Source organism: Rhinolophus sinicus, linkage group LG07 (genome assembly GCF_036562045.2).
Source record: "Rhinolophus sinicus isolate RSC01 linkage group LG07, ASM3656204v1, whole genome shotgun sequence".
Classification (NCBI taxonomy): domain Eukaryota; kingdom Metazoa; phylum Chordata; class Mammalia; order Chiroptera; family Rhinolophidae; genus Rhinolophus; species Rhinolophus sinicus.
Genome location: NC_133757.1, coordinates 31,873,993 through 31,895,626, shown reverse-complemented (window position 1 = coordinate 31,895,626; position 21,634 = coordinate 31,873,993). Strand labels below are relative to the sequence as shown.

Here is a 21,634-nt window from a genome sequence, read left to right as displayed (position 1 = left end):
TCAAATAATATCAGCTGAAGAGAGAATTTACATTTTCATCAAATGTCTGCCGGGATATTGAAATGTTTAATAGTAAGTTTTACATCTGCAAAGCACATTATAGTTTTCAAAATGCTTTCATACTCGTTAGCTTCATAACTACTTTAAGTGTGATCTAGAGCCATCATCCACTGTTTCCAGTGGAAAAACTAGGCTCAGGGTGATGTGGCCCAGGCCAGTTTGTAAGTGGTAGGAGAGGAAAGTTTCCAGGAATTCTGAAACCTCATCGAGCATATTGGCTCCAGGAAACATAATGGACGCAAAATTCTCCAGGCCTAAAGTAACTAACAGGAAGAGAGCACCAAAACAAATCACATGAGTGGAAAAAGTAAAGTGTTCCTGCAATTTCCACTTTTGAAGCAGTTGCTTCCTGCACTTACTGACATAGGTTAGTTGCCATAGTTATAATTTAATTTCTCAAATAAGAAGTAGATTCTTCAGAACTTATTAGCTCCTGGATAGCAAAGACCAGTGGTTTTCAAATTTTTTTGGCCTCAGGATTTCTTTACATTCCTAAAAGTGATTGTAAACACTATTGAAGCCTCTAAAGAGCATTTGTTTATGTGGGATATATCTATTCATTTTTACTATATTAGAAAATACAACAGAATTTTAAAAATATTTTATTAATTTATTTAAAAAATAATAAATGGATTACATGCTAAACTAAGTATCATACTTTTATTACAATATAACTATATTTTCCAAAACAAAACAAAAATTAGTGAGAAAATTACCTTGTTTTATATTTTCACAAATTTCTATCACATCTGCCTTAATACGTGCCTGGATTCTCGTAGCTGTGTCTGCATTCTACCTGTGGCAATGTCATTCATGTAGCTCTGTAAGACTCCACTGTAAATCCATGAGAAAATAAGGGTTAAAAAGACAAATAATAGATTTGTGAAAGTAGTTTTGACCTTGCAAACACGCTTGAAAAGATTTCAAAGGTCACCGGGCCATCCTTTGAGAAACTTTGTTATAAATAATAGTAATACCCCAAACCCAGAATTTTAGAAATACATGTTTTTAAAAATGTAATTCCAGAGGTACATGCTTTTAAGTACATAATAATCTCTGAGATAAGCCTTTCTTCTAATAGAATCAGTTATGTATTTTAGTTCTTTTCTTTCCCTTGAATTTAAAGATAATCCAGAGCCATGAAATTCTAAGTCTGTGAAAACAAAGAACAAGGACTCCAGGCCATCTGGTCTCAGAAGGGATCCCAGTGGGGTGGTTATCACCCCAGGTACCACCACTTTATGTGAAACCACCAAACAATTGTAGGAGTGCTTGAATGTAACTTTGGTTTCCGGATTAATGTAAATTCAACCCTGCACACTTGCTCTTTGTATTGTCAGTTCCAACAAGAAAGACTAAAATGGGATGTGGACAAATGAGGAGAGTCGAGGCTATTTCAAACGCTTGGACTCTTGGGTAAGTGGCAGACCTTCATTTGATGGCCAATCAGAGGCAAGAAGGGGCCTCTTTGTCTTGAATACCAACACCCATGGGCTTTTTCAGGTTCTCAGAACAGATCTATCTCTGATGTTGTGAGACAGGAAAAAAGTCTGAGTGCTGGTTCCATGCTACTCATCCGGTGAGAAAAGTACTAATGTTTTACCACTTGTCACAGCTGGAAAATACTCAAATGCAGCACTACTTAATAAAGCAATTTAGCATGTAATGTCCTGTTTTCTATATAGTCGTATACCATCAACTAAGCAGATGGGGTGGTGGTGGTGGTGGTGGTGGTGGTGGTGTCACAATCCCTTAACTCAGCACTCTTTGTGGAAAGTGTGATCTCCCATCCTTCATGCCTCCCTTATTTATCCCTACCTTTGTTCTTTCCTCAAATATTTATTATGTACCTAATAGGAATGAGGCACTGGGATAGATACAACCTCAAATTTTCTTGGTTACCAATTCCATTTATTTTTAATTATTAAATATTATTTTTCCTAAATGAGAGGAAAGTATGTCCATTAAGAAAAATTAAAATTATAGTGAAATATGAAGAAGGCTATTATAATTCCCCATAACTAATCTCTAGGGTATAATTTTAATAAATTCTCCTAGATTTTTTCCCTGTGTTTTTACCTATTGGAGATGACATGTATCATCATTTTTTATCTTTCTTATTTGTTTAACATTGTATCACAAGCCACTGCAGTGATATTTAAAATTCATCATAACTTTAATGTCCAAATTTGGTGATAAATATCTCAATGGAGAAATCTTATTTCTCATTTTAGATTTCCTTAGGATAAATTGCTTCCTGGAAGTGGAATTACTTGGGGGAAAAGGGATGTGTACATTTCATAGCTTGTGTTAACATACAGACAAATTCCTTTCCTGCAGTGTATCAGAATTATACCACCAAGTGAGGGGACTCATTTCATTATGAAGGGAAGCAGAGTTTGCCCCCCTGAAATATGCCCTTTGGGATATGGATTATTTTAAGCTGGTTATTTTTAAGGAACAAAAGACTCAGAGAGAATCTTTGACCCTGCCTAAAGGAATTCAGATAGAAAAACCTGATTCAGGAAGAGAACCTTAGCATATTCACCTTAGCATATATGAATTAAGTGTGGCAGACAAGAAGGATCCAAGCAAAGGTCTTTTTTGCAGACTCCCCTCTGTGTCTCATTGTTGCTGGGTGGCCTGGCAAGAATTAATTTACCATGTGTTTGCTCATTCTCATCTACCTGTGAATTGCCTACTTTCCCTATGAAGTTTCAGACCTCTGCCACTCTCTCCCTAGGCCAGAGTGGCATATAAGTCTCAACTGCCCAGTGTGTCCTCAGGTGCTATATTCTTAGGGAACCCCTATATGTCATCCGTAATAAATTTGGTCATTATCTCCTGTTAATTTGTCCAATGTTAATTTGATTATGAGTCCAGTCAGAAGAACTTAGAAGGGTAGAAGGAAAACTATTTTTCCTCCACCACAGTTTCACCCTCAACAGTACTGAGGACGAAATATTTATTTATATGCTATCTTTGCTAATACGATTGGTAAGAACAAAAAAAAATTCCTGTCTTTAAAAAAATTTGCATTTGGGGTAAATATTGACGTAGAATCTTTAACAGTTCAGTAAAATCTTTAAGCTCTTTAAGATAAAAGATTTATAATACACTTGTGCCCACTTTTCATTCATTCAATTAATGAAAAGGAGGCAGAGCTTGGCTCACCCCAAAAGTCACTGACTCAGAGTTCTGGTGGCAAACACTGAAATCTATTTTGGTTAACTTAATCAGAAGGGCAATGCCTTGGAAGGCCATCAGGTAGCATTCCAAACAGGAAGGCTGGAGAATCAGGCTCATCAAACAGGCAAGGTAGCTTGGTAGCTGGAATCAGAACAGGTCATACCACCCAAACAGCCACTTAGGACACCACTGGTAGTGCCATTGGATACTCCCACCTCTCACCTCTGGCACTGCTGTCGATGGGCACAAAAACCACTTTACAGATAATGGAATTATTTATAAAATGTCTTCTTCTTTGAATCACAGACTCCAGTTGCAAAGACCTTGATAGGAGCATCCAGTTGGCTGAACTTAGGTCACATGATGAGTCCCTAGTTGCTAGGGGGCAGAGACAGTGAGTACTGGGCTATTCCGACTTTTACCAGAGTTTGGATTTGTCCACTGAGCATAAATTAATCTTTGCATACAAGAATCAGAGTGTAAATGAGGCTTTGGCTAGAAATAAAAGATAAAAATGTATTCAAGTCTTAGGGTTTGCACCCAGAAATACAACTAGGCAATACCCTAGTTTCAAGAGTGTTTCAAGCAAGACAAGCTAGGGGTTTTTATAGTAAAAAGCACATTCCTGAGAAGAATCAGTCCTGCATTCTTAGCCTCTGCATTGGTCTGAGATGGTAATCCTCTAGATAACCAGTGGTTTGATAATGGATGTCAGGTGGTCTAGATACGCGAACATTCTTTCCTTATTCCTTCAGGGGGTACCCAGAGGGTTATCTGGAGGTTTGATGTAGTATATCCAGGCATTGACCAGGACTGGAAAGTTCAAAAGTTTAAGTTCCCAGGCTAGTTAAAGCAAGAATCGAATTGTTTCCTCATACCTCAATCTACTTGATTTCAGTAATTTAGCAGCTTGACTTATAGTGACTTCATTTTATGTTTCACTCTATTCCTCAGATTCTAGACAGCAAGAGCATGATTAGTAACCATGATAAATGTGTATGTGGAATTCTCAGTTTCACAATACATTTTGGGAATCTGGTTAATCTCCTTAATTATCACGGAATTTTAGATTGTGTAGTAGGTCAGGACATGATGTAGCCCAGAACTGCAAACACAAATGTCTACCATATCCTCAAATGTGGTGGGACACATAGTGGGGTGGGGACTGTTGAAAATGGAAAGGCATCTCCCAGTCTAAAAGCAACACCTACTACTTGGATCTGGCTGATGGCTGCTAGAACCGACCATGGACCAAAGTTGCCAGTGCTTCCAACTTTTTAGAATATACCCAAAGTCTGAATTTTTGTGATTTTAAAACTTGGAACCAAATTCAAAAAAATTTTTATAACATTTCTTTAATTAGTTTCAGGTGCACAAAACAATGTCATAGTTAGACATTTATCATTTATGTCCCTCACACAGTGACAAACCCCCTCCACCCAGCCACTAGCCCTCTGACATCACACACAGCCATTACATTTCCACTGTCTCTATTCCTAATGCTGTACTCCCCTTCTTGTAAATATATATATATATACACACACACACACACACACACAATTTATATATTCAAAATTAGAAAAACAGTGACACGTTGCTTCTTAAAACTCAAGGCTGCAGGCTGCTTCCAATACTCAGAGCTCCCCATTTTAAAAACCAATGCAGGGAGATGAGGCCCAACCAGTTGAAATGCCTGAGGCTAAACAGCTCATTTGGTGGCAGAGCCAGGGCTGAAGGTTTGGTCTCCAGAGGAAAACTAGGTTAGGAAAACCTGATGTTCCAAGGCCCCTCTCTGCAGTCACTTTTCTCACTTGGAAGTTGCCTCCCAACCAAACTCAGGAAAGGTGGAAAAGTGCCAATGTCTCATCCAGCAGCAGCAGTGTTTGTAAAATGTTTATGAATTAACAGAATCTGCCAAGCTATTTCTATAGCTTTTGATGTCAGATCAGATTTTAAATCTTAACTTCCACTGTGTCTCAGTCATAGGAAAAATAAGAGTACCATTTAGAGAGCTATGGAGAGGATGAAACAACATTTCACGTTTGGAGTGTCTGGCACGGTACCAGGACCATACTAAAGACTCTTCACATGCTAACTATAATCACATCTAGAGGAAATCATAATAGTTTTCATTACCCATGGGGATGGGGAGAAATAGGACTAAAGTGTTTCATGTTGGGAGTAGGTTATGGATAAATCTCATGCGGGAACTCCTCATGGGAGGCATAAGTGGCACTTTCGCCAAAACCTATCCTGGCCCCGACTCCAATGCGAGTTCATGGTCAAATCCAGCTATACCACGGCGTGTGTACACCGCAGTCTTAAAAAGCACCCATTCCTGTCCACTTTGGCACAACTGATCGTGGAGCAAAATGGGACTCCAGGTGGTTCGGGGTTGAGGAGGGGACGTGCAAGTTTTCAGCAGAGAAGTCTCACCCTAATGTTTTACTCTCGCTGTAGGCCAACCGCAGAGACCCGCTTCCACCTGCGAGCTTTTTCTGCAGAATGCGGGAAGCCGCAGCCGCGGAAAAGGGGGCGGAGGCAGAGGCGGAGGCGGCACCCAGGGGCCGGGGCAGGGGAGGCCAGGACCATCGCAGTGGCAATTTCTTTTCCTGCAGCGGCAGTAGGGACGGCTGCTGCAGGCTCGGGATCAACCGGCCTGCGCGTGGGTGTGCGAGAGCGGTGTTGTCCCCCTGCACTAGAAAGCCACGCGAAGAAGGGGAGAAGGAGAAGAACAACGCACGCAGCCGGAGCGAGTGGAACTAGCAAAGCTCCATCGGTCCATAGAGGAGAGGGGGAGGAGGCACGGCCGAAGCAAGTGAGCGGGCGCCTCCAAGCTGGGTGCCACAGCACCCGGCTGCAGTGCCTCCTAGCAAAAGCCAGTGCGGCCGGAGCTGCGGCGGCCAGACGGATGCCAAGGCCACACGGCAGGCGCAGGGACAGCCGCTGCAGTCGCCACCCCACGCGGGCTCCGGACATCAGGGGTTGCTGGTGAGTAGGCGCGCGCGTGTATGCTTGAGTGTGAGCGCGCACCGGCGCAGGCGAGTGTGCACGCTGGATCCGTGTGCCTGGTGGCCTGGCGCGCCGCTGGTTCCTCTTCCGCTGGCGGCGTCGGTTCTCGGGCTTGTTCCGCGGGAAGAAAATGCGCTTTGCTGGCTGTTCACTTCCTTCCAGCAAGTCCCGCGATCGGCCACCTCAGCCTGCATTGCCTCTGCGCCCCCAGTCTGCCCCTAGGGGTTAGTTTCACCTTGACAGGAAAGGCAGGAAGCTGTTGCTTTTGGTGGCAAGGCGGAACCCTAGCAGTGACCAGTACGCGTGGGTTTCTGGTTCGGCGATGATGTAGGCATTCAGCGAGACCACCGCCCTTTTTTTGGGGGTGCGTGTTGTGGAGAAGGGAGGGGCGAGTGTTGGAAAAACAGCCCCTTATCCCTGCAGGACGTGTGGCAAGCCTCTGTAAATGATGTTTATTTTATGCCATTTATGAGCGAATCTTAAGAATCTTAAGACATTTCCTTCACCAGAGTAATTTAAGCCTTTACAAAAGCCTTTAGTGAAATGCACAAAGAAGTGGAAATGTCACTAGAACATAATTTTCCAGAACTCTATCAAACAACCCACACTGCTGATATCCAAGAGCTTAAGGTGCTATAATTACTGGGGGGAAAATACATAATTAGTGATTCAGGAGACAGAAGCTAATCTAGAGGATTGAAACAAATCTTAAGTGTTTGGGTGGCGCGGAGATGGGGGGGGGGTGCACCTTCTGGAATTCAGTGTTTGGTAGTAAGTAAAACAGACATCTTTCAACGTAAGCTCCAGTGCGCACACTGCTTTCCCAACACCCTGCAAATCACTGAGCAGAATATGAAGTCCTAGGTTTTAAAGGGGTTTCCAAATTTATAATGAGTGTCAGTAGGATGCTGATTTATGATTTCGTGATTCAAGGCCTTGTCAAGGTCAATATGGCAGATTTGTTCCAGCAGATAAATTATATCTGAATGTTTGAATTCCTATGGGAAGTTTCTGGTGGTAGTTTTCTGGGGTTGTTTTATAGAGATTAGCCACTGGGTTCTCCCTCCCCACCCCACCCCCACCTTGTTTTAATGGACAATCTTACATTTGGGATGGATGCTCAGCTGAACTTCAAAAATGGACTCTATGACTGCATTATAGCAGGCATGTTGTAGCTAAAAGTATGTTTCTTTTTAATTCAAGCTACGTCTTTGAGAAATAGGTTCCTCCTGTTTACCATTTGCTCCATTGCAGTTTCTCCATCCAAAGGCATGAAATGCTATTGGCGATCTACTTGGAGAAAGAACTGGCCGCTTGTTTTCTGTTCAAGCACATATCTAGCACATTGTTGGCCACTTGGGAATATCAGCTGGGATTTATGTATCAGCTGGTTCTTGGAATTTTTAAAACAAACTTGTTTTCTTATACTCTTTTATAAAACAATCACCATTTTAATTCTCAGGCAGCGACTCCTAGTCCTTTACCCATACTGTGGTCTTCAGGCCTGGTTTTTGCCTACTTTTGCCCCGTTTCATAGGATTCATTCATTGCCAGTGAAAGGCTAGGAGAGAGAAATGAGAGGAGCATGTCTGGAGGGTGTCCTCAGCAGAGAGATTTACTCCTGGAGAAGAGAATGTCTCTGGGGTTGGCTCCTGAGAAGGACTGATAAAAATAGTTAAAGAATTATTAGTAATAGTTACCTCTGTTTACTTTCAGCACCTAGGACTTAACTAAACCAGTTTGATCATATTCCTCTTTCAAGGACTCTTCCAAAGCCTATTTATAACTGCAATCCAGGGAGTGAGGTTGCTTTTTACAGAGAAGAAAAGCCTGGTAATTCTTGCTCAAAATGTGAGGAGTACAAGAAATATGTAAACGCTGCTCAGGAAATGCCAGGTGCATTTATGGAAATGTATTTACCAGACACATTTTATTCCACTGGATTTGTGATTCTCTCTATTGCTAGCATTTTTTCATCAATGCTGTGAAAGATGTATAAGTAACTTCAAATGATACTATGAGAAATGAGTCGTACTCAGCCCTGAAAATATTAAGAGACAGCTTTCCATCCCTTAGGGCTAATGGATCACAGATGCTCAAAAAATATTTGTTAAATGAAATAACAATTCTAGAATGTCTTTACTTCCCAACCTAAGTACATCATGACTTCTAGTATTGATTATCTTTAGCCATAACTTTATACCAATCTTTTCATCATATTGAAGCCCAGTTGATATATTCAACTAAGAAGACCAACTTCCTCCACTGAAGCAAAAATAAAAATCCCTCCAAAACAAAACAAAAACAAAAAACACTGTATTAGTACCAATGGACTTGCTTATTCTAGCTCTGCGAACATGTGAATTTTCTAGCTGGATATGTGATTGTGCATTCAGAAACCCTGAGTTGACATCAGAATGTTCAGGAATAATCTCAATGTTGCTACATCTGGATGTGCCTTTTGTCAGAAATTATTTGCATTTCTAAGCAAATCAGATGAACTTCTAGTGCAATCCTACATCTCCTCATACAAGGTGGAAAAGCCAATTAAACCTTTGTCAAATTGCTAAATCTGCAAAGCACATGGTGTTTGATTTTATTTCTAAATTTTAAATTAAGCCCATGTTATGTTTGTCCATTAATGTGGCTGGCGTAGAGACTAATTCAGACTGGAGGTTACTTAGTAACTTGTGTTTATTAAAAGCAGCTCCTTTATATAAGCACCAGTAATTCATATGTTTTAATTTGCTCTAGTTAGCCATTTAAGGTCCTCTTGGAAATGGTTGATCTTGAGTATTAAGGGTGTTATGACTTCCCTTTTTTTTTTTTTTAATAGTTCTCACTTTCTATTCCCAAGTTTATCCTATGATTCATAATCTAATTTCAGGTCCAAAAGTTAAACAGCCGTCTGGAGTTTGCCTGGATATTAACATTATAGTGCATATTAATAATGCAAATTTTCTGCCTGATGTTCTTCCCTTTTTGTCTTCCAATCAAGCTTGTTTTCTTCTGATTAAAAATCAAATGAGATCCTTAGACATTTAAGAATTTTTTTCTAATGGGCTAGGTCCAAAATAAATAAATAAAATAAAAAATTGCTTATCACTGTTTGGAAGTAATACGAACACTGCTATTCTCTGCATAATGCAACATGGCCATTCTTATCAAGTATTTATTTAAAAAGTAGGTACTTGAGCACTTGAACTAGAGTTAAAGGCATGTTCTTTCCATGCAGAAGGGAAAATGTCAGGCAGTCAGATATCGGGATTCTTTGTTTTATGTGGAGGAGAGATAATAAACCTATGGCACGTATTCCACATCCATGGGAGACATCACCAGTTGATCACAGCATCCTTTCCTGCTGAGCCCAGGTGTAACCTCAGAATCTTGCAAACATTTAACAAATATTTAGTAATACTAGTTATTAAACAGGTGCTATATGTCAGGCACTGTACAAAGCCTTAACACGCGTGGTATCTCAAGGATGATGGAGTGGTTAGGAACATGAATTCTTTTTGCCATTTACTAGTTGTGTGTCTGTGGGTAAGTTACTGACTTCTTGAGCCTCAGTTTCCTCATCTTTCAATTGGGATATTAGTTTCTATCTCATAAGGTTTGGGGGAGGGTTAAATGAATAAATAGGTATAAATGAAAAGTGATTAGAAGTGTGTGGCAAAAAGTTAAGTGTTGTATGTGTTTATTTCTGTTATTATTATTGATTCACAAACAACTTTATACAACAGGTTCTATTTTACATATTAAAAAATTGAGGTACAGAGACCTAGGTAAATTAGTCAGGGTCATAGGCTGGTAAGTGATAGAGCTGTGAGTCAAACCCAGAGAATCTGACTCTAATGCCTGCTTTCCGAATTGTCTCCTGTACTACATGCCAGGTGCTGGGGATACTAATTAGAGCAAAGAAAGTGGGGGCTTGTCCTCATGGAGATTCAGGGTTCCAATCATCTACATTGTAGAATATGCCATCTCCATGCCTAGGCTGTTATACAAAAGTTTTGCTATTTTTTCTTGATATTTTGGTATTTTGTAAATAGCGTTTTTCATTATATTCTTTAATAAGAAGTGTTCCAATTTCTGTTTTCACCTGTTTTAAAATGTATTATTTTTTTGTTTTTGCCTAGCAGTTGACGTATCTATGCACTACTTATTCATTTGTAACATCTTTCCTTCTACCCAGTGAGTCTTTGCTGGAGGCAGGGAGGATATGTCTCCCTAGTATATAATATGTATCTCATGTGTTACGTAAATAATGTGTAATATTATGTAATTATATATTATATACATTTTATATAATGTAGATATTACATGCTTAGGTATGCATTATATACATGTATATACCTATATGTATACATTGTATAATATATGCATTACATATAATACAATATATAGTATATAGTACATTATATTAGGGAGACACTTACATTATATGTAAAGAACCACTGGGTATAAGGAGAGATGTTACAAATAATTATGTGTGCACTAAACTATTGAGCATATATCAGTATTCTGAAAAACCTCTATGCCATCTACCTCTCTTCACACTCCCAGAGTCTCATATATTTTCTAACCATGACTGATGGTGGAGTTATGATGACATTTTATAATTATTTTCATTCAGAATATTTTATAGAGTGAATTTTAGCTGTTCTTTGACTTGTTGAAGTAATTATATCTAATTATAAGAAGCCAGATTTTAATTATAGGTGGGAAGACTGCTGTAGCAATAAAGAATAAGAAATTCTTAATTCCCCCAGCGCTTCTTTAGAATGGAATATGCCATCACTGATTTCAGTATTTTAACATTACATTAGTCCTTATATAATTTCTTGTTCTCTTAAATAACTTTCAGAAATCTGTAGCCAGTATTGTGTTTTTTTTCTAAGGAGACAAAAGCTTTTCTTGGTCTTGTGTAAATTTTATGGGTAAAACATGACTAGTTTACTTGAGGAAAAAATTTTTAAATCTCATCTTTAAAACTATAGACTGCATCCTTTGACTTACCCTTGTGTGCAAATAAGCGTCATTACTTCACTAAAGTTCAGTCCCTTTTAAAGGAACTGTTTTTAAATTTTGTGAGTTTAAACTCGATTAAGGATGATGGAATTTGAGTTCTAGTGAATTTGTTTTCTAAACTTTTGCTATACTACTTTTCAGTGACATCGCAGTAACTGACCCACAGATTCTGTAAGGGCATATCTAAGAAAGAACTGTCTAGGGACCCATCACGTATTATTCACCTTGATTGATTTGATGACTCTGGGTGAATTTGGAAACAGGAAGCCAGTGATGACTCACTTTTAACCCTCCCTGGCACCAGGTGACGGCTGCCTTTCCTGTGCTCAGTGAAAAACTCCAGTGTGGGTCCATATTGAGAATGCTGCATCTCAACCTTGAATGGCAGGGGCAATATCAACTGTGTACATTTTAATTAAAGGTGGAAGGAAAACTGCAATCAGTAATGATGATGATGGTTAAATTCAGCTCAGTTAAGAACCCTGTGATTGTATTTATCCCACGGCTAGAGCCATATCTTTTAACACTGAAAATTCACTTTTCAACCTCTGAGAAGAAATAGAGGGAGGGCTTTATGTACATGGGCTCATGCTTCCATATTCTGGTGGATTGACTCCAGTTCTTTTTCCAATCTGTTTTGTCCTTGAAAGGTTGATTTGTAAACTGTTCCACAAGATAAGTTTTCTTTAACAGGAGGAACAAATGGACATAGTGGATGGAATGAGATTAGAAAAGAGAGGCCTGGAATAAGTCCTATATATGTTCGTGGTTTTGTTCAGTGGGACATAGAAACGGCTTACAGAATCCACATAGTAGTTTAAGAAAAATAAATAAAAGGATGAAAATCACTTGGAATCATTAGTGGGTATGGAACTTTGGTTTTGCAATTAATGAAAAACTCAAGAAATTAAAATGCAGATTTTGAATTGTAAATGACCACATTCTTACAACATAAAGGTTGTTTTTCTTTGGCAAGTATAATATTGAAAAACTTAGAAAGGTAACTAGGGTAGTGCTTCTCAAACTAGTCTCAAAAAACCAAAGCATCTGCCATCCATCCTACCCCCATAGATTGTTATTCAGTAAGGTTGGATGGGTCCTGGGAGCCTTCATTTTAACAACCGTCTCAAGGGATTTTGATGCAGGTGGTCAGTTAAACCACACTGAGAAAAACCTACTTAAGTGCAAAAATCTAATTTTATATTCAGATTTGTGATTTTACTTTTAAGTTTTATGTATTTATCCTCTTGATTTCCATAGATATTTTCATGTAATGACATATACATCAAGGCTGCCTTGGAGTTTTCATAATGGCACTCTACACTTGTTTCATTATCTTATTAATGTCGGTTTTTTTGATGGACAGAATCAGGAAACCACAGGGTTGGTGGAAATGTTTTAGAGAGGATGTTACAATCTTTCTGAATGGCAGATGTTAGGATAGGGCAGAGAGGATTTGACCAAAAAGGGAAGTGGGGTAGATATGTATTGGGGAGCAGTGGAAAACAAAGTCTAATAATGCATGAGAAGAGAAAAGGGTCAGCTCTCTGCCTGTAAAGGGCAGGTGAGGTTGTTTACCTCTTCTGGTAGGCACTAGGTTACTAGCATGCATTTTGAACAGAGGACTAACCTGTTGCAAGCAAGCATTACATTGGAGCTGGGGACACACAGTACCTGGTCCAGATCAGAGAATGAAAGAACAAGTGGGCAAAGTCAACTTGTCTGTCACCCTAAAGGCAGGAGGGAGCAAGAGTGAGCATCTGAGGCCTTGAATTTGGTAGGACTGACATTGAAGGACTTATTCAACAGAGTTCTCCAGCTCTGGATTCCAGAAGGTCTGTAAACAGTAAATTTGTCTTTCTGGAGAACTGTCTTTTCAGACAAATTTTTGTTGTCTAGACACTAAGGCCACTCGGCTCATCCATCAGGCCACACCAGCCCCTCTGGATTTAAAAAGCCCTTGAATAACTACCACTACCTTAGTAGTATGATGTGGCAAGGAGGGCACGGTTATTCTCACTTTAGACTGGAGAGACAGACTCAGAGAGTAATTGAGCAAAATTCACACATCTGGAAGCACAGATGTGGTAGAGCTAGGATTCAAATCTGAAGCCAGCTACTCAATACTTATTATAGGCTTTAAAAACAAGTATGATTTGTCTGATTATGAAGTGATACATACTTGTAACAAATTGTACAGAAATGAATGCATGTGAAATTCTTCCTGGTCCCATCCTTGAGAGAACAGTAGAGAAAAATTCAGTGAATGTTAATACTTTTTTCTTGCAAATACCAAGATCCATTAAATATAGATGTGTTAGTATTACAAAGATGGAATCATACTTTATATGTTATTCTACAACTTGCTTTTTTTCGCTTAATGCTGTAACTTGAACACATTCCTGGTTCGGTACATATAGATGTAAGTCTTTTCTACTGCCTTCCTCCACTATAGATTTCTTTATTTTAAATAACCCCCATTTGATGGCTATTTATTTTTATTTCCAAAATTTTAAAACCATGCATGCTACAGTGGGAGTGTGTATGTGTGTGTGTGTGTGTGTGTGTGTGTGTGTGTGTGTGTTGTATTTGGAGCAGGACAATCTATGGGCAAATCACCTTACAATTGGAATTGCTTGGTCAACAGGAATGCATTATTTTTTAAAAATGGAAATTTTTTCCCCAGTCCTCATCAATATTCAGTATGATTAATCATGTAAATTTTATCAAATAAATGAAAAAAACTTTGTTCAAATTCATAGTTTCTTAAGTACTAGGTGAAATTAAGCATTTTTTCACATTACTCAGCCATTTATATTTCTCTTATGACTTGTTCATTCCATTTGTCCATTTTCGTTTAACTCTTTACCTTTTTCTAACTGTTCTGCAAATGTTCTCTATGGTTTAGAGATAATACATGTTATAACTGTCACAAATGTTGCAAACTTTTTTTCCTTTTGTTGTCCTTTCTCTTGTTGAAGGGATTTTAAGGTACTAATTGAACAATAAAAAATACTTTTATTTAAAATAATTTCAGACTTCCCAAGATTGCAAAAAGGGTATGCAGAGTTTCTGTATATCCCTTATCCATTTTCCCCAAATAGTAACACCTTACATAGTAACAGTAGTTATCAAAATCAGGAAATTAACATCTTTACAGTACTATTGTCTAATCTACAGATCTTATTCACATTTCATCAGTATCCTTCTTTTGGTCCAGGATCACACACTTCATTTAGTTGTCATGTCTCCTTAGTCTCTTTTAATCTGAAACAGTACCTCAGCCTTTCTCTCTCTTTCATCATTTTGACACTTTTTAAGAGCACCGGCCAATTGTTTAGCAGAAAAATCTCTCAATATGGGTGTGTCGGATGTTTCCTCACGAGTACGTAATTAAGAGTATAACCTAGTCTGGAGGTGGTCAAAAATATCTTGCCTGAGGAAGAGATGCTGAAAGGAACATCTGGGAAGATGCAGAGGAAGTAGAAGTGTGAAATGAGGGTGGGGGTCATTTGCATACAGTGTGCATAGTGCATCTCAGAACTGAAAGATGCCAGTGTGTGGAGGACGCAAAAGCAGGCTGGTGAGTTGGCATCTGGGTCAGACCCAGTTTTGCAGGACCTATTAAGGGCATGTGATATTAACAGTGATTGAAAGTTATTATGGGGTGGCTGGTTAGCTCAGTTGGTTAGAGCGCAGTGCTCTTAAGAACAAAGTTGCTGGTTTGATCCCCACATGGGCCACTGTGAGCTGCGCCCTCCACAACAAGATTGAAACAACTACTTGACTTGGAGCTGATGGGTCCTGGAAAAACACACTTAAAATAAATAAAAGTTTTTTTTAAAAAAGAAAGTTATGAAAGGTTTTTAAGCGAAGGAAAAACTTTGTCTAATGACATACCTGTTGTATGTAGAAATAATCAAAGGGGAGCAGATGAAAAGTAGATCAGTTTGAAAGGCCATTCCAGCAATGCAGACAGAAAAGGTGGCATTGAATAGGGTGCTGTGAGAAAAGGTGGTGAGCAAATACAGATCTGAGAGGTTTTGGAGTGTGAATCTGCAAATGTAAGTGGTAGATTGGATGTGGACTTGAGGCAGGGAGCAGATGGAGAGTGAGTATTTCTAGGTTTTGCCAGGTGTTGCGTAACCGATTGGATGTTGGTACCATTCATTGAGAGGAAGGAGTTTTCTGTGTCAAAGTCAGAAGTGTGATTATCTCTAATTCCCTTAGATGACAACATTTACAATATTTTTGCCTACTTATGCTCTTATATCTCACTATGTCCACTTAAATTCCAAGTCCTTTGTTGTTTCTTTCGTCATAATCTCCCCCAATAACTATTTACCCTTCTCCATTCTTTTTACCTCTCTCAATCCAGACCTGGGGTACCTCATCCCAGTTGCCTAATTGCCTCCTCTCTGGGCTGCCAATTCCTCTTCTCTCTGTAACTTTATCCATTGCTGCCAGACTAATTTTTTTTTCAATTTTATTGAGGTACAATTGACAGAGACTATTTCAGTTTAATAAATATATATTAAGTGCCTAGTTTGGGAGCATCACCTTGTTGGGCAGAGTTGAGAATTAAATAAGAAGCGTCATTGAGGACACTCAGGGTCATTTTGCCTGGTGGTAAAAAACAAAACAAAACAAAACTGCATTCCTATCTTACTCCTTACATACACATAAATTCCACACAGATCAAAGATGTTTATCCAAAAATATCTAACCATAACATTACTGGAAGAAAAGATTGATGGACATATTTTGAAAATTTTTTAGCATCAGTGAGATTGAAGACCTTTTGAAGACTGATGGAATACCCAGATACCATAAAAAAAAGAAAGATCCTTTTGACAACCTAAAATTTTAAAATTTTATACAAAAATTAAGCAACCATCAAACAAAAACTTCCAACTAATAAATGTAGAAGAAAGGATGGGAATAGAAAAGTCACCATTTTAAAACACCACAGTAATAATTATTTCAGGTAAGAATCATCTTTGGATGCTGCTAAAATGAGTGGGCAAAAGTATATTTGCGTATGCTCAAAATCACTCCCTAAAATATACGTTGTAATTGCAAAGAACAAAAGAGTAGCTTTACAGGGGAGAAACCAGGCAGACATAACTTAAACAAATGATCAAGGTTAACATCACTGATAATGGGGCCAACCAGTGTCTCCTGATGCACTAAGAAGGACACGCCCTCTCCTCTGGGGTATTTTTGCCAAAAAAGGCATAATTCTGGCTGTTTCCTATAGTTCGTTCGTGTTTATAGAAGTTACTGCAGTTTTAATGTTATAATTGTGCACATAATCTTTTTAATATCTTTACACCTCTCTGCCCCTAGCAGAATGTAAGTTTTGTAAAATCAGATACTGTGTTTCTTTGTTGTATTACTAGCTCCTAGCACAAAGTAATAAATAATTTTGGATAAATGAATTAATTAATTAATTTAATTGGCACTAGCAGTATTTGTGGGAAAGATGTATTTAGCCTTGGAACATCGTGAGTGAGACATCACAGTTGGATGTCCTAGTGGAAATGGATGGAGGTCATTTGAAGACACAATGCTAAAGCTCAGGTTAAGCTTTACTTGAAACCATGAAAAAAAATGTATCTTATGGAATAAAAGTATGTTAAGAGTAAAGACAGAAAATGAATATTTGAGGTGCAGGGTGAGGGAAGTGGGTGGGAAAAGCGAACATCTCTGCTTCACTGAGGCCAAGGCAGCCATTTGTTCTAAAATAGGGAATGTTCAAGTGATCAAGGCCAGGTATTTGGGGGTTATTTGTAACTGTCTGAGAGAAATGTTGTCTGATACAGTCAGTCTCAAGTTTTAATGTGCATAAAGAGTTCCTGGGCTGCTTGATAAAATTAGAGATCCGTGGGGCACCCTTCCCAGAAATTTTGACTCGGTGGGGCCTAGAAATCTGTTTCTTGTAATGGCCAGTCCCTCCTCCACCAAATAATTATGATGCAGGTTGCCCAGGAACTACACTCAGGAAACTTGACATCCAAGTAGAGGGATGTCAGCTATGGGGAAGGAATATAGAGAGGGAGTGAGTGGTGAGCAAAGAGGAACAGCAGATGGCCTCACTACCAGCCTTGGCAGCCTAAGGGGTTCTCTACGCATTTTAACATGGATGCTGGGGAAAGTTATGGAGGGACACAGACTGTTTTGCTTTTGTCCACTGCATTGAAGAGATTATCTACGGCAAAACCAAAAATGTGAATGCAGCTGTCTACTGGAGCGTGTTGAACAGTCAGGATTCCTGTGGTGGGGGAACATTGGAGGAGCGGTAAATAAGTATTCTAGGACAGCTTTTGCTTTTCAGTAGTAGTGCTGGACTAAATTCATCTTGTGGAAGCACTGTCCTTAGAAAATTTATGAAAATTAAATAAAATTGATTAATAATGCCCAAGAACTGACTTCATCTCTGAGCTTCAGGCAGCTGGCAGGCAAGAAAATGATATTATTTTGAAAATGTATGTCTGACTCACTATGCTTCATTGAATTAGATAACTTCTGGATAGTATTTTCTTAAAAGCAAATTGCAATAAAAAGGGAAGTATGTACATTAGAGTTTAGTAGCTAATAGGTGACTTATCTGTAGAATGCATGATTTCCAGGAAATTTCAGTATCTCAACAGCAGGATAACAAAATTAACGTGCTCCTATGGGTGTATGAGGACAAAATAATTGTGTACAAATATGAATTTCTCCTTCACACCTCAAATTCATTTTCCAAATGTTTTTATGATGCATATTAATTAAATCATCTCTTTAAAACAGAGAACAGAATTCTAAATTAGCGCATCTATGAGCATAGGAAATGCCTTTTGAATACCACAACTTAGAATTTATATTCAAAACCACCAAATATTTTGAACTGAACTGTGTCATAGAATAATTATGCGTTTGAATTTCTTAACTACATATTCCAGGTGGTCAGTCCACAGATGTGGAGTCATTCTGCTTTAGAAGCAACTGAAGAAAATGAATACCCTTTTATTTCTTTGTCAGGGAGAAGGTTATGAATCAGAGATTTGTAATACTGAACTGAAATTTCATTTCTGCAGTCAATCCTATCCGTCTTGCCCATGGCCCATGGATTTGACCTTCCCCTGATTTGACCTTTAACTATTAAATGTTAGTTGCCAGTATTGCTGTGTGACTGAGTATGAACTCTGGAAACCTATGCACCTTGTTTTGTTTCCTGCTCCACCATTTGCTCAAGTTACTCATTTGAGGCTCTAGTTTCCTCATCTGCAAAATGGAGATAACTGTCATTTGTTGAGTGCTTATGACACCAAGTGTTGTACTGCATGTTTTACAGGCATTATCTCACTTCACCTTCTCAACAGCTCTTTCCTTCGTTACCGTTACCCACCTCTCACTCTGCAGTTTGGGAAGCTGTGATTTTGCAGTTAGTGGTTGGAGGCAGAATTTCAACCCAGGTGGTCTGACCCCAAAGGTTCCATGTCTCATCTCTTGGCTCCACTACCTCCTCTGTGATAAGGCTGTTGTGAGGGCTGAGATCATGTGTGTTAATGCAGTATTTCAGTTGACCAGGGAGGGACACCTTTCTGTTAGTATTAGGTTGGTACAAAAGTCATTGCAGTTTAAAAGGTTAAAAACAGTTGCAAAAACTGCAATTACTTTTGCACCAACCTAATATTATGATAGCTTTTTTGCTTCGTTAAAAGTGATGTGTTGTCCTACAGTAATACCTCACTTACCCAGAACTCAGCTTGCTCTTATTGGAGAAAAACAGGTAAGACAAAATGCTTTTTGAGCAGGCAAGTTAGAAATCATGTAGCACATTCATTGCAATCTGCATATAGTTTACTCACAGGAGAGCTCTTCAGATCCATGTCCAGTCAACACTTTAACTTTACATATAAATTTAAAGTATTTTATCAGTGATCTAAGATTGACTAAATGGGGATGGGGGGAGATTGAAATTAGAGAATTTAGTAAAGAAGTTGCTTTTTAATTGATTTTCTAAATGACAGCAATTAGAAATGGAAAGAAGGGTTGGTGTTAGCAGGTCCATTAAAATAAGGTTGTGCATCACCAAGAAAGAGTTAAATAATATTTATATTTTAATCAAAGAAGAATGTAATATTATCTTAGAAGTATTTCTTTTTAAAATTGTTAAATCTCACAAAATTCTATTATTATTATTAATTATTATTATTTTAGCTATTCAGAATCACCACATTTGAATTCACATAGCTAAAGATTTTCTTATATTGCCAGAGGAACCCAATATCAATTAGGCAGCATACTACATAATCCCAAGAGTGCCTTAAACAGTGGCATTTATATCTTACACACCAACAGTTCAGAGGAGAATGGTTGCAGGATAAGTTCAGCTGCTCAGCAATGTCAGCAAGGAGCTAGACCCATTGCACCATGCTTTGCACACCAACTGCTTTTTAGGCTTGACCCATCTGTGTTGCAAGATGGCTGTTGCATTTAGCGTCATACATGAAGACACATGTCCAACAGATGAAAAAGGCCCATATTCTTCAGAATATCTGTGTGCATTAGAGATGAAAATCTCACAGAATCCTCTCAACAGATTTCCCCCTTCTGGTCCCATTGTCCAGGATTTGGTTACTTGCCAACTCACCAAGTCCTGAGCGCAAGGGAGTCTGGAAAAGTGAATATCCCTGAGATTGGCAAGAAGTGGTGATGCGGAAAGTGGGTAGTTTTCAGACAGACAACTGACAGTGTCTATCAAAAACTAATTGCAAATGAAGCAAGTAGTTAAACATTAACCGTCTCCGATAGCTATAATAGAAATCAATGTTTTGTTTTAGGACAGAGGTAATTAACCTCATTTCTCTATAACCCTTTGATGTGAAAAGGGACTGATTTTCTTTGAGTTTCCTTCTGCCTGCCAGGGACTATAGTAGAAGTTTTATATGTTACCTTTACATATTAATGTATATTATATAATTTATATAACCTTTATATATTAATATAATTTATATAATTTACATTATGCATTATAATTTATATGTAATTATAATTTGTATATTACCTTTATATATTAACATAAAAAGATGCTTCAGTTGAGTTCTTCTGGAAAGGTGTTATTTTCTCCCATTTAATGAAGATACAATACACAAAAAGGTTAAATGAAATGCCGTAGCATTCCCAACTCATAAGTGGTGGACGCTGCATTATCCTACATGTAGATATGGCCCCAGAGTCTGAGCTGTGGTGCTGAGGGTGCTCAACTGCTCATCCTTGTGTCAGGATGAAAATTGTATTGCACTATGAGAAATCATTATTTTATGACTTAAAGTGCGACTTGATTGCCGTTAGGGTAGCCTAGATTTACCTCAAAGTAACTTAAATCATACATTGGTGGGGGCTGATTTATTTAGTAATCTTTCCTGTAGCCCCTGCATCCTTGCAGATTGATCTAATCTAAACCAGTGTCATGGTGTGTTTAACCTGGAATATTCCTTTAGGGGCAAGAGACAAGCACCTGACACCTAGTAGGTACTCACATATAGATAGTACTTATGAGTATACACAAAATGCAATAAAAGCTATTTTAAAAGCTATTCTAATCATGTTTAATATTTTGCATAGTAATATTTCAGTACATATCTTCTGGGTTACAGCATATTTCAGTGATTTGCAGTTATTACGGATGAGTATAAATAATCAAAGTAATCATTAGTTTTAATGTCTGAATTTTTATTTTTTTTTATCTTCAGACTTTATTTTGTTGCTCAGATTTTTCTTATGTAGTATTTTTACTTCTCCACTTTCTTTTAAAATTATTTTTATTTTTCACTTATAGTTGACATTCAATATTATTTTAAATTAGTTTCAGGTGCACTTATCTGAATTTTTAAATCTTTAAAAATGAACAGCAAGGGTAGCCTTGGTGGTTATTTTATTTTCCGTAAACCAGGTCCCAACCTGTAAGGAGTGTCACTCAGGAGACTCAGGAGATCCTTTTTTCTGCCTCTGTCATTTAAAGCTGGGGGGATGACCCTTTACCTCCCTTTATCTAAATCAGGTTAGGTCACTGCAGCCCACAGTCAGGTTATGATAATTTCCTTTATTTATCTCCAGCTAAGTACATTGTGCCATGTTTTCCCTTGAAAACGTGAACTTTGACCCAGTGAGAGAAAGAAAGGCTGCTGGTTGGCCAACTAGAAATGAGACTCCAGGTGGTGGTGTGCAGTGTTTGGCCTCTCTTATCTGCTTATTATTTCAGTACAGCATTCAGGTTGAAAGGAGTGCCAGAGAGACACCTTTGGGTGATGGCTCACGGGCTCTTCTCTGTGTACTTCCTCTCTGAGAAGGT

At 38.4% G+C, this 21,634-nt stretch overlaps 1 protein-coding gene across 3 annotated transcripts in view; it reads left to right on the top strand.

Annotated features, from left to right (window-relative positions):
* The first annotated feature begins 5,823 nt into the window (after positions 1 to 5,823).
* The window catches only part of STAMBPL1 (STAM binding protein like 1), a 44,444-nt gene continuing 28,633 nt past the window's right edge, over positions 5,824 to 21,634 (top strand). For 2 of the 3 annotated variants that reach the window (XM_019738942.2, XM_019738963.2), the window contains exon 1: positions 6,102 to 6,240. The gene's annotated coding sequence lies outside the window, so the exon portion shown is untranslated. Of the gene's footprint in view, positions 6,241 to 21,634 lie in introns of all 3 variants that reach the window. The other variant, XM_019738936.2, reaches the window with a different exon arrangement.